Source organism: Rutidosis leptorrhynchoides, chromosome 2, assembly GCF_046630445.1.
Source record: "Rutidosis leptorrhynchoides isolate AG116_Rl617_1_P2 chromosome 2, CSIRO_AGI_Rlap_v1, whole genome shotgun sequence".
Taxonomy (NCBI): Eukaryota; Viridiplantae; Streptophyta; class Magnoliopsida; order Asterales; family Asteraceae; genus Rutidosis; species Rutidosis leptorrhynchoides.
In genome coordinates this window covers 97,614,125-97,632,796 of record NC_092334.1, presented here as the reverse complement: position 1 = coordinate 97,632,796, position 18,672 = coordinate 97,614,125, and the positions used below count along the sequence as shown (strand labels likewise).

Here is an 18,672-nt window from a genome sequence, read left to right as displayed (position 1 = left end):
TTGATTTTTCTTTAGAATCATCATCTAGTCGAACAAGTTCTTCAATTCAAATTTCCGATAATTCATTTTTTGAACCCGACTTCACAATTGAGAACCCGGAGGATATTCAAGGACAATTCCAAGATCCTAAACCACTAATCATTCCTCCTGAACCACAAACCATTAAATCAGAATCCTCTAGTGATTCAGATTCAACAAATTCAATTATGGAAAATCTAGAACCCCTAAGTATGGAGGACAGAATGAGAGCCACACGCACTGGCCAAGGTCACACCATTGTTCGTCCAGATGTTAATGCGCCAGATTATGAAATCAAAGGACAAATCCTACACATGGTAACTAATCAATGCCAATATAGTGGTACGACAAAAGAAGATCCAAACGAACATCTTCGAACCTTTAATAGGATCTGTACTCTATTTAAAATCAGAGAAATTGAGAATGAACAGATCTATCTCATGTTGTTTCCCTGGACTTTAAAGGGAGAAACCAAAGATTGGTTAGAATCGTTACCTGAAGGGGCGATTAACACATGGGATGTTTTAGTTGAGAAATTTCTTAAAAGATTCTTTCCGGCATCTAAAGCCGTGAGACTTCAAGGAGAAATTGTTACGTTCGAGCAAAAGCCAAATGAAACATTATATGAGGCGTGGACAAGATTCAGAAAGTTGTTGAGAGGATGTCCTCAGCACGGTTTAGACACTTATCAAATAGTACAAATATTCTACCAAGTTGTCAACGTTGATACACGAAAAGACATCGACACAGCAGCTGGTGGTTCCATTATGAAGAAAACCGCAATCGAAGCTCACAAAATTATTGATAACACAGCCTCCCACTCGCATGAGTGGCACCAAGAAAAAGATATTTTTCGTTCATCTAAAGCGGCTAGAGCCGATTCTAGCCATGACTTTGATTCCGTTTCCGCAAAAATAGATGCTTTCGAGAGACGGATGGAAAAGATGACTAAAGATATTCACGCAATACGAATCAGTTGTGAGCAATGCGGTGGAACACACTTAACAAAAGATTGTCACATTGAACAAACCATGGAACAACGTGAGAATGTTTCCTACATGAACCAAAGGCCGGGAAATAATTATCAAAATAATTATCAACTGCCAAGGCCAAACTTTAATCGAAATCAAAACATTCTTTACAATCCAAATGGACCCAACAATAACTCGTATAACCAATAAGGTCCGAATAACCAACTAACTCAAAACAGGACTTTCAATCAACAAAGACCTGGCTTGTATAAACCACCACAACAAACCGAAGAGAAAAAGCCAAATCTGGAAGAAATGATGGTAAAGCTAATGGAATCTCAGACACAATTTATTGCAACTCAAACCCAAACGAATGAGAGATTTGATCAGTCATTTAGAACTCAACAAGCTTCCATTTTGAATCTAGAAAAACACGTAGGTACTCTTACTAGCATGATGAGTGAGAGGGAACAAGGAAAGCTACCGAATAATACTGAAGTAAATCCTCAGAATGAGAATGTTAATATGGTGTCAACAAATTTTGAAAAACCAGCACCAGAAGATGGGAAGGTTTTAGATGTGAGTAATAATGAAGAAGTTACAACACCACCACCACCACCCGAGTATGTAAAGCCAGTGGTGGCACCATACAGACCACCCATCCCGTTTCCAAGAAAAGGAGTTGAGTATGAGCAAGTGATAGGTAATAAAGTTTGTGATACCTTTGGAAAGAAGAAGAAGAAGAAGAAGAAGAAGAAGAAGAAGAATAAGAAAGTGCAAGAAACAAAAACCGTAGAAGTAAACTCGGTGAAGACAGTTCCACCAAAACTTCTACCCAGGTTGGGTGATCCGGGTGAATTTATTGTTCCTTGTCTACTTAGTGATTGTGTCATGTATGATACACTAGCAGATTTAGGTGCGAGTGTGAGTTTTATGCCTCTTTCATTATATAAGAGATTAGGTGTAGGTGAGTTAAGTCCAACGAAAATGAGTGTTCGACTCTTTGATCAAACCATTAGGCACCCAGTTGGAATTGCTGACAACCTACCCGTTCAAGTGGGTGATTTAACCTTTTTAGTCAAATTCATTGTCATTGACATAGAAGAGGACTCAAACATTCCTCTAATTTTAGGTCGGGCATTCTTAGCGTCCACTGGGGCGTTATTTGATGTAAGAGAGGGTAGAATGACACTTAGTGATGGTGACAAATCGGTCACCTTTGTGATTCAAAAGTCTAAATCTCCACCAACTAAATCCGTTGAACCAATAAAAACAATTGGTAATAACCATATTGTTTTACCAACTCCAACGGTAGTTATTAACAATAATAAAACGCCTAAGTGTGGGAAAAATGAAGTAACACCTAATGATGACTTGATAACAAAGAACCCCGTTGTTGATACGAAATTAAATGACCCCGTTATTAACAGTTCAATGAAGAAACTTATTAAACGGATTCGCGATGCTAGAACCAAGGGGAACTTTAAGTTATGTAACCGGTTAGTATCTAATATATCGCCTAAAGAAAAGGCGAAACTAGTTGAATTTGTGGATATTACACAGGAATCCGACCAATGGCTTAAAGCAAAAGTCACAGATATGCAAGTTATTTATGGTCCAAGAGAAATTGACGATAAAGTTAATCACAATTTCGACACCACAACTACCTAAGTGTGGGGAGATTCAAATGTTCTAAAAAGAAAATGCTGTCTAGAGTTAGTTGTTCTGTTCTCGTGTAGTTCCGAAAATGGAATCCGATTGGTCTTTTTCACTAGCAGACACTAAAGAACTAGTTTTCTCCTCCCATTCTGAATTTTTTTTCTGTTTTGTAGGTTTTATATGAAATTAATATGCATTTTTAAATTTAAGTTTTGTGTGAATTTAAAAACAAAATTTACTTTATTTCATTAAGTTTAAAAAATGATTTCTAAAATTCGTCGTAAGTTAAAGACTAGGTCATAGAACCGAAATTGCTTTACCCAAGGACGGGGCGAAAAATTTTGTTATCATTATTTTAATATTATTGATCTAAAGTATACCAAAAATATTATATGAACGTGGGGTTATAAACAAAACTTCAAAAATATTATGTATATATATGTTTGTATTTTATGTTATATACAAAACAGGGTAAAACATCGCACTTTCAAAGACTGGCAATAAGTTCAGCAAAAGCTATTAATTTTGACGACAAGACGCAAACTATCAAATGTGATATAACAACTGCAGGAATGAGCAAATGATGTGCACCATTTATCATTCGAACAAACAATATGTTTACAAACTCGGTATTTTTAATCATTTTTCTACGCTAATCACCCTCATGAATTAAAATTTTTACTGATTTCTTGCAAATGGGGGCATTGCAAGATCTCAAGTGTGGGGAAGGGTTATAAATTCTCTCGGGTTTACACTTGGTTTAATTGCCTAATTTTGTGAAATTTTGAAAAATTTTCAACTAAATGAACTCAAAATCATGTTTATACATATTTATGAACGGTAAAACTAGGTGATAATACCGAAATTATTGTTACCTCGGAAAGGACATAAAATGAGAAACAACCCAAAAACACTTGAATTCATTTAAAATAGAATAGAAGAGAATAAAAAGGCAAAAAAAAGAAATAAATAAAAGCTAAGTGTGGGAAGAATGCACCAAGTTCTTTAAAACATATATCACATATTTTTGTACAAGATTATTGCAGGTACTTTTGTTTTGGACTAAACTAATCAGTTTTACCCGATTTACTGTACTATATTTGAAAGAAAGATGGATCTACACGATGAATCAATTCCATCATTAAAAGGAAGTAAAGTCTTCCGAAAAAGACACGCGCTTCTTGATTTAGGTTAGGAAGTTGTCGTCTAGACCAGCTGTAGGTTGACGAAAAATCTAGAAAAGTCATCTCTAAAATCAGCAGAAAATCCACAGACCTCAGCATCAAACAGGGTCGCCAAGTGGTCAGACTTATCCTAACCATGAGAGGATCTGTCTCGTAAAATAGAGAGGGCGTCGTGCAAATTAGCTTGATAAGACTAATGAATCAGACCCCCAGAAAGGATAATCTCCTTAAAGATCAAAAATCAGTTTTTAAGCCTGATATTACTCAATCCTTGAGATTGACCTTAAAGATTGAGAATTACAAACTCATGGAATTCAATGATATCTAAACTCGAGCTTGAACAAGAAAATATTTTGATCAAAATTAAAACCGATTTGTTTTCTGAAAACCCATTTTTAATGCATTCATTACCATTGAACGTAAAATCCTAAGAATTTACCGGAATTCATTAGGTCACCTGAACCAAATCGGGTCAACTTTAAGAATGGTGGTTTCATAGCATGGTCGAATACAGGACCTTGTGCCAGACCGAAAAACTATAAGGTGATCTTTGCTATTGCTCCTACAAAGGATAGTAATTGCATCCGACACGTTTTAGACCATGAACATCTGCATGTCATTAGACATTAGCTTAACAGTTGCTTGTTCATCGCTTTCCTTTACAACTGGACGGTAGTTTACCGAAAGGAAATATATGAAACAAGAATACTTGACGTGTTGCTTTCCTAATACAAGGTTAGCAAGTGCGTGACACAAAACCACAAGTTTTGAGCTAAAATTTTAAAATATGAAACCCACAAAACCCACAAAACCCACAAATATTTTGCAAATACCGGTGAAGGGTTATTCCGGAAAACTTATCTAGGATAAAAGCTAGAATGAATTTTCAAAAGATCAAATATTTTCATAAAGATCCAATTTTCTTAAAGGATCTAAATTTTCATAGTCATGTGGGACTGTAAACCACATTGTTACTATCATTGTTCATACCGCCGTATCAAAATCACTGATGTACAAAGTGTGAAGAATAAAGAAGTGATTCGTGTAATGTATTATATTATTTCAAGTTCTGTATTGCTTGAGGACAAGCAACGCTCAAGTGTGGGGATATTTGATAGTGCTCCAAATGAACATATATTTAGGCACAATATCCTTCCAATATGTAAAGTTTTCAGTTGCAATTGTTCTATTTTCAAGTAATATTCGTTTAAATAAATAAGTGCAAAGACAAAAGAAGAAAACGACGATTTGAAGACACAAATGACCAAAAAGCTCAAATGAACAAGATACAATCCAAGTGGTTCAATTTATTGATGAGAAACATCTAAAATTGACAAGAATACAAGCCGCGAAACACAAAGTACAAGATATCTAAGCATACGAAAAGGCGTTCGAAAATCCGGAACCGAGACGTAAACCGAGCATCAACGCGTGAGTTAACGGACCTAAAATTACAAGTCAACTATGCACAAGAATATAATATAATATATAAATAATTATATATATATTATATATTAAAAAATTAACAGCAACCCACGTTTAAATTATTGAATGAGCTGGAATTCGAACCTCCGCAATCGCAGAGCCCCAAGGCACAAAAGTACTACGATCGCGGAGCTACCTGGAACAGAATTGCCTATAAAAGCCAACGCATTCGGGCGATCAAACACACCTTTTTCTTTTCTTTTCTATCTATCTACGATATATTTATATTTATAATTTTAATTTTAATTTAAGATTAATAATAAGTTAGTTGGGTTATTGTAAGAAATGTTTTACGGGTTTTAAAGTCGGAACTCTGTCCGTGTAATGCTACGCAATAAATAATCACTGTAAGCTATGTTCTTCCTTTTTAAATTAATTTCTCGTAACTAAGTTATTATTATGCTTATTTGAGCCGAAGTAATCGTGATGTTGGGCTAAATATTAAGACGGGGTTATTGGATTTTGTACCATAATTAGGGTTTGGACAAAAGACCGACACTTGTGAACATTGGATTACTGACTATTAATAGGTAGGGGGTATTGTCTAATTGAATGACAACTCATTGGAACCTGTCGAACCTATCTTCAAATTAGTTAATCTAATAATTATTAAATTGATTACGAATGTCCTATTTAGTGACGTTTATACGACATCGTTTACAATCATTTAATTAATCAATTGAATTGGGTAATTGATTATTCATATGGCCAAGTAAATAAATTAATGTATCATGGATTAATTAAAACAGGGGTGGATTACATACAAGGATAATTGATGTAATTGTTAACAAAGTATTAAAACCTTGGATTACACGCAGTCGATAACCTGGTGTAATTATTAACAAAGTATTAAAACATTGTTACAGTTAGAATCCCTAATTAGTTGAAATATTTAACTTCGGGAATAAGGTTAATTTGACGAGCATATTATAATTATGACCGATGGACTATTATGGGCAAAACCCAGATAGGTATCAAATAAGTCAGGACAAAGGACAATTAACCCAGAGTAATAAATTAAAATCAAAACGTCAAACATCATGGTTACGGAAGTTTAAATAAGCATAATTCTTTTATGGTATTTCTCATCGTACTTTTATTTACCGTCATTTTATTTATTGTCATTTTAATATTATTATTTATTTTACGCACTTTATTTATTGTCATTTATCTTTACTCTTAAAAATATAAAATTCGGTCATTAAACCGTAAAACCCCCTTTTTATAATAATAATAATACTACTTATATATATATATATATATATATATATATATATATATATATATATATATATATATATATATATATATATATATATATATATATACGCACTTTATTTATTGTCATTTATCTTTACTCTTAAAAATATAAATTCTGGTCATTAAACCGTAAAACCCCCTTTCTATAATAATAATAATACTATATATATATATATATATATATATATATATATATATATATATATATATATATATATATATATATATATATATAGTTGTGAAATATATAGATTTAAACTCAACTAGCTCCCTGTGGAATGAACCGGACTTACTAAAAACTACACTACTCTACGATTAGGTACACTGCCTATAAGTGTTGTAGCAAGGTTTAGGTATATCCATTCAATAAATAAATAACTTGTGTAAAATTGTATCATATTTAATAGTATTTCGTAGTAAAAAAATAATAGTATTTCGTACCCCTCCGCTTTAACATCAGTTATATAATGGCATAAACTTTCCCCTTAGCTCGGTAACGTTTAGTCATTGGTTTTTGAACTGGTGAATGTGAATCTTAGATATGGATCCATAGGGTTTGATATCCCCACTCGGGCTAGTCGCGCTAGCATTTAACGGGTGTTTAATTTTTCGTAAACTTACGCACTCGTCAAGTGTACTTTTAGGGGGTGATATTTACGTTAAGTTAGTTACCAAGTGCCCACGGTTAAGCATATACTTTTCATACTGTTTTGAATACGAAATCTCGTGGCCAACATTACATTACTGTTACAATTAAACTATAGCTCACCAACATTCGTGTTGACTTTTAAGTATGTTATTTCTCAGGTGCTTAGACGTTTGATGCTTCCACTGTATTTGTCTCGCTGCTAGACTTGTTGTGTAGACTCCCGCTGCTTTTGTTTAGAGATGTCTCTGCATGAAACATTTACTTTGCATTCACAACATATGTTACTTTTGAACAATGAAATTATAATGACCTTTGAGTCTCGTACTTATTGCTTTCTATTCGTAGAAGCACACTATCGTTTGTAAAACATTTGACGTCGGTAAAGACGTTACCCCTTTTTATGAATGCAAACTTCTTTTAAAACAGCATATAGTGTTTGACCCTGTAATGATCATGTTGTTGATGATCCGTACACATTAATTTTGTACGGGGCATCACATTAAAGGTGGGTATAGTGGTTTCTATACTCGGTTCATTGCTAGTATTCAGGTGCTCATAGATTATGCAAACGTTTCGCAACTTGGAGTTGTACTTGTAAAATCTCGTGGTCAAGGAAACTAAACGATTTTTCTTATATCTGTTTTTTAGTTACTGTTACAATATCTAAACTGGTAGATTCACCAACATTATTGTTGACCTGTTTTTGCGTGTTTTATTCTCAGGTCCTTAAGAGGTAGACTTCCGCTGTGTTTGCTGCATGGTCTGGCCTTGGAGTCAGCATTCAATTTAAAGAACGTTATTTACTTTCGCATTTAAAACTTTTATAACTGTTTAAATATTGTTGGCTTGTGGTTATGATCACAACAGTGTTTCTATTTTGGGATTAATGACTTATGTTTTTGGAAGTCAACTTTTAATAAAATTAAATGCGATTGCTTTAAACGTCTCATATAGAGGGCGTAACTGTTAACTGTGGAACCTTGATTAACACGCCGTCAGATGGAAATTTGGCGGGGTGTTATAATACATTTATCACAAAGTCCCAACTAGAGATTGCTCTTCCCTTGTGCATGTGTTGGACATTAATGTGTGCTTACACATTAATCATGCAATATGTTATATTGCAAGTACGCTTGAAGCTTAAACTATAATGTTGTGCAAATATCTATATGATTGATTTTAGAATAACTATCTCTTGCTATGCGTGAGTATTACTTGCTACTTGCTAATATGTTTAATACTCATCAATTTGCCAACTTGATTAATATGTTTGCAATGTGCTTACTAGTTAGAATACTAGGATTCAAGTAACTAGTCTACTCCAATGAATTAAGTGTAAAATGGTTCATAAAGGATTAATAATCTATTTGGTCTTGTCTAAGTAACACATTGTGATTACTTGTCAAAGTGTGACTTAACATTGATGTCTTTACATACTTAATATCTATTTTAGAAAGACATCATTCAATTAATCTCCACTAATTTTAAAATGAATATGACTTGTGATTAATTGAAACTAGGAAGTTAATGACATGTTGACTAGTCTTTAGGATTGAACCAAATGCATTAATGAGCCTAACTAAGTCTTGACCAAACTGAGATTACCCAAAATGTCAATCAAGACACTTCTCCAAGAATTTTGGGTTTACCACATTTGGAGTGTTATGTCATTTTCACTCAATAAGACCAAATCTCACACACTTAATGCATGTAGTACTTGTATAGGATATTAGGTTTCTTTTGTAGGTGCTAGATGAAGTAAAGATTCCAAAATGTGATGTTCAAATTTGAGTCAAACGGCTATACAACGGATACACAATTTTAGACTGGAGCACACACGGTCGAACCACGGTCGAACCACGGTCGACCGTGTCAGCAACTGTGTGATAACGACTGTTTTTTGAATCTCACTATAAAAGGAAAGCATTGAAGAGCATTTGAAGTTGACCCTCTTGCATATTTCAAAGGCTTATTTCCAGAGATCATAAGTGCTCTAATTACTACTCAAATGTGATCAAGCAAGAGAAGATTCTATGATCTTATAGATATAGAATTTGGTTGTTGTAAACTTACTAATCAAAATCATTTATCTTGTGAGTTTACTTAGTGTAATGTATGTCCTAGTATTGCCTTATGATCATCATTGCAAAGTGTATGAGTCTTGTAACTTCAATTAGTAGAAGCATAGGCTAGCTTAGTGATCTACTTCCTTAAAGGGACTTAGGAAGTTGATTAATCTTATTTGGAGATTAATATTTGTCCAAGGTGAAGACAAGTTGATCTAAGTTGGAGTTGATCTTTCAAAGGGATAGAAAAATTAGGTTTGTTGTCTACCAAAGAAGTTGAAAAATTGTAAATCGGATCTCCACTGGGTTTGGAGAAAAGTGCTTAGTGAAGCAAGAAATCCCGATTAGTGTAATCGGGGGTGGATTAAGGTGGATTAGTTAACATCCACCCGAACCACTATAAATCCTTGTGACTATGTTCTTTACATTACTTTATTCATCATTTTGAACATACACACCACACACATCAAGTTTGAGTTGAATTAGTTAATCATAGTTAATCGAATTTGGTGATCAATTTAAAAAGTGTTAAAAACGTATTAAGTAACTATTCAACCCACCCCCCCCCCCCAGTTACTTACATACATGAATATGAATCTGGCTTCTTCTTTCTCTGTAACCAATCTTCTCACTTACGATCAACATCTTCTGGAGCCCTTATTGAACGAATCCATTTCTATGGAAAAATAGAGCATCTTGCAGAAGTCGTTGCGAGGGCTTTTCAAGCGAATTTTTGGTTGTTCAAAGATCCTTTCATGCATTATGTTAGGTATCAAGGAAAATACATTATTGCTTCAAAAGGGACATTTCTTTTGATGAATAAATGGAAATATTACTTTGTCAATTTCTGGAAATCTTATTTTTACCTGTGGTCTCAACCAGGAAGGATTTATATAAATAAATTATACAATCATTCCATCGACTTTCCGGGTTATCGTTCAAGTGTGCGGGTAGAGCCTTTAATGATACGCATTCAAATGCTAGAAAATGCATTTCTAATCGATAATGCTATTAAAAAGTTTGATACTCTTGTTCCAATTATACCTCTGATTAGATCATTGGCTAAATCAAAATTTTGTAACGCATTGGGGCATCCTATTGGTAAGGCGATTTGGGCCGATTTTTCAGCTTCTGATATTATTGAACGCTTTGGGCGTATATACAGAAATCTATCTCATTATCATAGTGGATCTTCAAAAAAAAAAAGAGTTTGTATCGAGTAAAGTATATACTTCGACTTTCTTGTGCTAGAACTTTACCTCGGAAGCATAAAAGTACTGTACGTGCTTTTTTGAAAAGATTCGGTTCGAAATTATTAGAAGAATTCTTTACGGAAGAAGAACAGGTTTTTCCTTGACCTTTCCAAGAGTTTCTTCTATTTCGCGAAGGTTATCTAGAAGGCGGATTTGGTATTTGGAAATTAGTTGCATCAATGATTTGGCCAATCATGAATGATTCATTATGAAACATTGTAAATAAAAATTGATCACTTATCTAATATCTAATCTAATACTAATAAATATTAAATAATGAAGATCTCCAATAAAAATTTATTTTTCCTATTCTGAAATGTTGATGTAGTATGTAGTAAGGATTAAATCAACTGCGTATTCAATCTTTTCTTGTCTAATGAAGAAATTTAGTTTTAGATGTATACAGAGGGAAAGGCGTGTGCAATGAAAAATGCAAGCACGGCTTGGGGAGGGATTTTTACTTGTTTAACAAGGAAATTATCTACTCATCCGAGTAGTTCCGGGTTCGAATCCCGGCAACCCATTGTTCTATTGAATTCTATTATATGTATAGTGTAGAGAAATCCTTTTTTCTTTTTTATTTGAAAATAATTGAAATAGATCCAAATAGAGATCGAGATTAGTTGACATTCATCCTCACTCGATCAATCAAAGCCTTGCAATCCTTATGCATTAATCTTGATGATACCAAAGGAACACCTAGATATCGAACGGGTAGAGATCCTTCTTCAAACAGAAAGACACTTAAGATGTTAGCCTTAACATTCGGTTTTACATTGTAAAAAAACACCGTACTCTTTTGTATGCTCGGAACTAAACTCGGGCAACTGGTGAATTCCTGAAGCCCATCCGCAATCACTTGAACAAATTGCTAATTTGCAAAATAGAATAAGAACAGGTCATCAGCGAAACAAATGTTGATAATATCTTGCTCTTCACACCGTGAATGAAATTTAAACTACTACGAGTTTTGAATGTTTCGTTCACAACATATATACACATGCGGAGCAAGAATTTTAACTTATGTATCAACTTATTTATAAAGAATAAAAATTAATATAGTATGTTATAATAAAATAACATAGTCTTTCTTTCTAATCAGCTTAGCTTAGAAGTAAAGTATGTCAAACAGAAACATTTTATAACCTTATTCATTTCCTATTTTTTTTTTCAACTCCTTACCTGTTCTTTTCATTTCCTCTATTTTCCTTTCATTTCCTTCTTAAAAAGGAATCACAAATGTAATACACTTATCATTTATCTTATTTTCCTTTATGTTTAATAAAACTCCGTTTCATAAATTTAGTAATACTTAATAAATATATAAATTTTATTTGAAATTTAATGAAAATTTTCAAAGTGAATAACAATTAAAAGAGATCGGGATTCATTTTGTCATTTACGTATTAAGATCTTATAATTCATTCTATAAACAAAATTTTTATTTAAATATAATATGGTTTGAGCTAATAATAATATAGTATAACTTGACCAATTATAGAAATAGTATAACTTGACCAATTATAAAAATATAAAAATACGATCACTCTATTTGTTTAATTACATTAATTAATTAGGAGTTGTTTAAACAATATTTTTTTCAATTAATATACAAAATATTCATTTTAAATGAACGAGTTGGGGGTAGTAAAACACTTCCAAACCACCCTACTATCTCCACCGTTGTATAAATCTTGAAGAAGTTTGTAGCAGTTTCATAAGATTTGTTGGGCTTTTCTCTTCATGTTCTTAAAAAATTCGATTTACTGAATTGAGGGTTTTTTTTAATATCCTCGTGTTTTGAGCTATCTTCTGTTTGCAACACATATTTTTTGTATTCCTCCAACTCTCTTCTCTCATCTTTATTTCTTTGGCCATTGGGTTGGATCTAAAATGTTCAAGTAGATGTAATACCAAATAGAGGAAAAGAAGAGTAACAAAGATCTTGGAACCAGACTTATTATTTTACACATTATAACAACAGTTATTTAAATTGCTATAAAAATATTTAAAATAATAATTCTGAAATAATGGACCCTATTTTGAAAAGACGGCTTGGGAAATGATGATTAACATACGAAATACGTTTCCGTTGTTGAAACATTTGAATCCAATTCCTCTCAACTTTGAACACATTTAAGTGTTGCTTTCTCTATTTATTTTATTGGTATGTGAAACATCTTAATATTGGAGCTAAACTAGCTACGAAAACTCCAACTAACTGCACAATTATAATTGGTTTTACTGACCACTTATAATAATCTATATGAATCCAATACATTATTGAAACTAAGACAATTAGGATATAACCCAAAAGCATAAGCAACCTCTGAACATGCCAGAGAAAATTGAAGATTTCCGGTTTCTACCATCATCCAAGACAGGGGCGGAACTTGAAGTTTGTGATTGAGAGGGCGAAACAGTAAACATCATAATAGGACTTTACGATATAAACGCCGTCTAATAAGAATAGCTAACTTAAAGTTATGATGAGCTAAAAAACTATGTATTTATGATAAACAAAACAACTAAATGACTTTTTTCTTATAAACAGTGGCGAATCCAGCAGGGAAACCCATCGGGGTTACTGAAAAAAAATTTCAAAGCTAATTATATTTTAAGGCCACTTTAGTGATTGTTTACCTAAAAAACTATAAATTTTAAAAATATATGAAGTCCTCTCCTTAAATTTATTAGTGTCCTATACAATTTGAAATATACATTCTATAAAAATATTTTGACAGCGGGGGGTTATAGGACCTCACTCCTTACACTATAAACTCACCCCTGCTTTTAAATCACCTAGCCATGTAGACTTGTTGACTGAAATTGCTACATTAAAAAAGACATAACAAACATGCCTCTTTAAAAAAGCCATGGTGAAAGTGATGTTTTTGAAATATGGACGAAGACAATACATTTATTTGTGATACGTTGAACTCTCCAAAACAGACTATTCATTTCGAGTCTAACAAACTATGTATTTTTTTACCCCATAACCACTAAAAGAATAGTACTAACCAAGAATATTAAAAAAGTACTAACACTAACGCTAAGGAATATACTCACTTATATCAACAAAATCATTTTTATGACGGCTAAATCGACTAAATTGTTCTAAGCGCTCATTAAAAAAAAAAAAAAATTTCATCTAGCTGCAGACTTGGTAATGTAGCGATCATGTCAGTAAGCTGTAATAATCAGACACATTTCACCGTGGTATAATGATTCTCACCATTTAAGTAAATACTTTGGTGGTCTCTGACATTAATAGACGTTAACTTCAGTTAAATAAATATATTCAGTTTTGTGTTTCAGTTTCGCGTTTTGGTGTCGCGTTTCGTTTCATCTTTTGGTTTCGCGTTTCGATTCCGCGTTTTGGTTTTGCGATTAAGTCTCACGTTTTAGTTTCGCATTTTAGTTTCATGTTTCAGTTTTCGCGTTTCGATTTTTGCTTACCAGACACAATACGTTTTGAAGCTACAAGTATATCAGATCCCATGTGAACTCTACCGTTAAGCGTGCTCGAGCAAGAGTAGTACTATGATGGGTGACCTCCTGGGAAGTCCTCGTGTGCTCTCCAAGAAAATTCGTGCACCCACGAGCAAGCAGACAATATTGTGGTCGCGGTAAGGAGGGATGTTATAGATAGTTTACTCCACTCGTCTACGTACACCATAGAATCCATATCTTTGTTAGGAAGTTTGCGCGCTTGAAGGATAGCCAAGATCTTGTTTGATTTACCAAGAATTTGAGATGCCGTCCTGATGCTTTTTTCCCTTTCTTTTATGGCATCACGATGACACTTCATTGTTATAACCCGCGGTAAATTTGTAAAGCACGCTAATAATATGTCCGCGATTAGCGTATTTATCTGCTCAAAAGTATCATTATCTGTTGGCCAATCTTCTTGGTAGTTGTAGTGGAGAAGTAACATTTCAGTGATTCGGTAAATGCTTATCACTGCAACGAATTTGTGATAACAAAGATCTAGACTTGATCTTTTTTTCTCCTTAAACTGATCCCCTAATATTTATGGCTTATTTACTCAACAATTTAATTACATTAATCTATTAGAAGTGGTTTAAACAATATTTTTGACATACAAAACATCCATTTCAAATGAGCGAGTTTGGAAGGTAGAAAAACACTTCCAAGCCACCCTATTGTCTCCACCACTGCATGAATCCTGAAGAAGTATGTAGCAGTTTCATAAGATTTGTTGGGCTTTTCTCTTCATGTTCTTGAAGAAGTCGAATTATTGAACTGAAGGTTTTTCTTAATACACTCGTTGTGAGTTTTGAGCTATCTTTTATTTGCAATACATATATCTTGTATTCCTCCAACTCTCTTCTATCATCTTTATTTCTTTGGCCCTTGGGTTGGATCTAAAATGTTCAAGTAGATGTAATACCAAATAGAGGAAAGTAAGAGTAACAAATATCTTGGAACCAGACTTATTATTTTACACATTATAACAGCAGTTATTTAAATTGCTATAAAAATATTCAAAATAATAATTTTGAAATAATGGACCCTATTTTGAAAAGACGGCCTAGGAAATGACGACTAACATACAAAATGTGTTTCCGTTGCTGATGCACTAGGATCCAATTCCTCTCAACTTTGAACACATCCAAGTGTTGCTTGCTCTATTTTTTTATTGGTGAAAATAACATATGTCTTTGAAACATCTTAATATTGGAGCTAAACTGCCTATGAGCACTCAAACTAACTACAAAATTATAATTGGTTATAGTGACCACTTATAATCTATATGAATCCAATACTATTGAAACTAACACAATCAGGATATAACCCCAAAAGCATAAGCAACCTCTGAATATACTAGAGAAAATTGAAGATTTCCGATTTTTGCCATCATCCAAGATTTTTTAACCTTATGCACGACTTCCTCAAAGGAGAAACTGATATCTTGATCTTTCGAAGCTGATGTGTTCAACTTCTTGCATTGGTGTTCTAAACGTCTTCTAGAAAGTGTTATATATCAATCGAAACCACCCACAACATCACTATCCCAAGTAGTGTGGGGGTGAAAAACCCAGTTGAATATCACATTGGTACCATAGGTTTACAATGAGAGTGAGAAGAAAGAAAATCAAGGTATCATATTAATTAGAAGATCCTTGTTGTTCATAAGTTCCAAAGAGGGAGAATGTTGGCTAACATTATGATTAAGAACATAGTGCTAACAACTTTTGCTATGTTACTAGCATCATTTTCAGTAAGCTTGTTGTAATATAAATCAACTTGTAGTTTCGTTGCTATTCCGATGAAAAATAGGGAAGAAGAATTGAGAGCGAAAAATTTGTTTGGAAACCAATGTTTTCGACGCCAAGCGCCTCGAAATGCATATGCGGCCATTGCAAGCATGCATGCTAATGATTTTATTGCAACATACAATCCTATCCAAGGCACGACTTCAACTTGAGTAAAAGTCATGATTCGTATAAAGAAATTATTAAATTGGTATATGAAGATACATGTGATCAGTTGTAAACAATGGAGAAAAATGAATGATATGGCGCAAGTACTTAGACCATTCGTAACGGTAGGGGGCGTGGGTTGGGAGCGTGTTGGGAGCGTGGGTTGCTTTTTGATAACTATGACGTGTGGGTTGTTTTTGTGAAATAGTGGTGGTGTGGGTTTTTGATGTGGGTTGGGAGTATTGTGATGATGTGTTAAAATATAATTGGGTTAAGTAATAAAAAGGGTATAAAATATTATTTTAAATTAATAAAAAAATTGAAAAAATTGAGCCACACCCGTGGCCTTCCCCGTTGCAGACCCACGCACAAACCCCCACGCCTCCTCACCCACGCCTTGATACAGCAAAAGCAAAAGTTGGTGTGGGTTGGTTGCCACATAGGATGGCCACGGCGTTTGGAGTTGCCGTTACAACTAATCTTACATTTTAGGGGGCATGCACCCCGCCCCTCCCTGCCGTTGGGAAGGTCCACCACCGGATACAAAGGTACCTCAATGTGTGATTGATGGAAGTTAATGATAAGAGACAACAATATTAAACATTCAACTAATAGGTTAACGTGATGTTAATAAGAATCCATTGAAAATGGGACAAGTTTATGAGCAACAACTAGCTGGTAGTTGGAGTTGTTAGAAGGTAGCTGGAGCTTTTTAGATATATTTAGGTGTTTGATTTTAATTGTGGTATGTTAGAGCAGCGAAAGTAAGCTAAATATCTTATTGTTAAATTGTTTCACAATGGTGTTTATGTAGCGAGAGTTTATAACATTAACATTTGTTTTAATGGTAATGTACGTTTGCTATTAGGATATTTGAAATGCTAGGGAGCATTAGTTTTGCGCGTATAAGCTACTTATAACCCTTTTCGAAAATCTTTTTCTTTGTTTTATGTAAAATAGTGTCAATATGTTCATATACCTCAGACATCATTCATAAAGTTTTAGTAATATTGAGAGTGAAAATGATGAGTGTGTGTGTGCAAATGATGAAATCTATATTGTCTTTGCTCGTTTCAAATACATTTAGCAAGGTAGCAAACTAGCAATATATATAGTCCAGTATTGATGTTATAACTAGTTTAATATCCGCGAATTCGCAGGTTATGAAAGTAAAATTTTCTTCAGTTCAATTGCCTTGAATGATGTAAATAATTCATTTCATAAGTAACTTTATCATAGTTTGTATTGACAATCACGGAAAATTTTGGACAATGTAAATGGCAATTATGCTTCTTTTGTATATCAATGAATCATTAGGTATTTAATATGCTTTAAATTCGCATCATGTTTCTTCCTATATATATCATATCATGTTCATAGTATTAGAAAATTGAAATTACAAAAGGACTTGATGAAAGTTAATATTTGTCAACCCAATCCCCTTTTAGCTGAAGCTTTTATTTGATCCATATGACCTAAAACATGAACTGTTAAAACATAAATTGCTTATAGTTTACACATAAGATCATTTAAATACAAAATGATAAATAACATATGTACTTAATTACCAGATATAGCTGCTATAATGTTGTATTTCCCTTTAATAAGGAGGTAGACTTCCACAAGCTGCTACAGTTAGCCGTCCGGAGATACTACATTGTAGCAAACATTACTTAAAAAAATGAAAAATGAGACATAGAAGAATATTGAACTTTAACCTTTCGGAATTTTCAATTGAGAAATAGAAAGAAAGTCATAACATGCAATAAATACCTCGACTCATAAGCCCAACCCAACCAACGATCAAGCCTCTATGACTTGAACTCGGGAGTAAAGCTATCCTAAATGAGCTAACACTAATAGATACTTATAAGATATCACAATACATCCCACTATATTTCCAAATGGCAAGGCAATTTTAAACTTAAACGTCCTCCAAACCATATATTATTTCTATAATGTGCAATTCCACCTATTTTTTTCTCAAGGATTTGTTTCAAGTAATCGCCTTTTTAACAACACCGGCCAAAAAGGGCGGGTTTGATATTTTATCAAAGAAGGCTATTGCAGTAGCACAAACAAGGGGCCCACCAGCAAAAGTGCTCTGGTGGTCCCCATAATTGATGGTGACATTGACTCATTCAGTGACTGGTGTTGCTCTTATGGGCAAACCACCGGCTAGAGGCTTGGCAAGGGTCATTATATACTTTTGACATCATAAGCTTCATGTGCCCATAGATAAGTAGATAACCAGTTCGACCTAACCCATATTGAACCTGTGATCACAACCTTTAAGAATCAGTATTAATCATAAAAATTAATAACTTTTTGACCTCCAATCTATGAGTTATAATCATAAAATTAAGTATATAACAAATATAAACACTAACATATGAAATCTACCTTACGAAATCAACTAACTCCAATATCTAATGCAAAAGATCTTGAAAGGGTGATCGAAGTGATCAACCTTCAATACTAATAAAATCCGATAATTTGTCATTGTAATTATGTTGGTTTGCCTTATAGAAAACACAACAAAGATTTTATCATGGGTTATAAATTCTCAAAACTATAATTTGGATGTCGACTATAAATAGTAAAGAAAGAGTTATATGATGAGTACCAAATAGATAATAAAACAGACAATAAAGCAACGATAATCACTTATATGTAACCA

General features: G+C 33.4%; 1 non-coding gene across 1 annotated transcript; it reads right to left on the bottom strand.

Moving 5' to 3' along the window:
• Positions 1 to 590: 590 nt before the first annotated feature.
• On the bottom strand, positions 591 to 697 carry LOC139895196 (small nucleolar RNA R71). The gene has a single exon (XR_011775658.1). It is a non-coding gene; the product is annotated as a small nucleolar RNA R71 (small nucleolar RNA).
• Between the last annotated feature and the right edge of the window lie 17,975 nt (positions 698 to 18,672).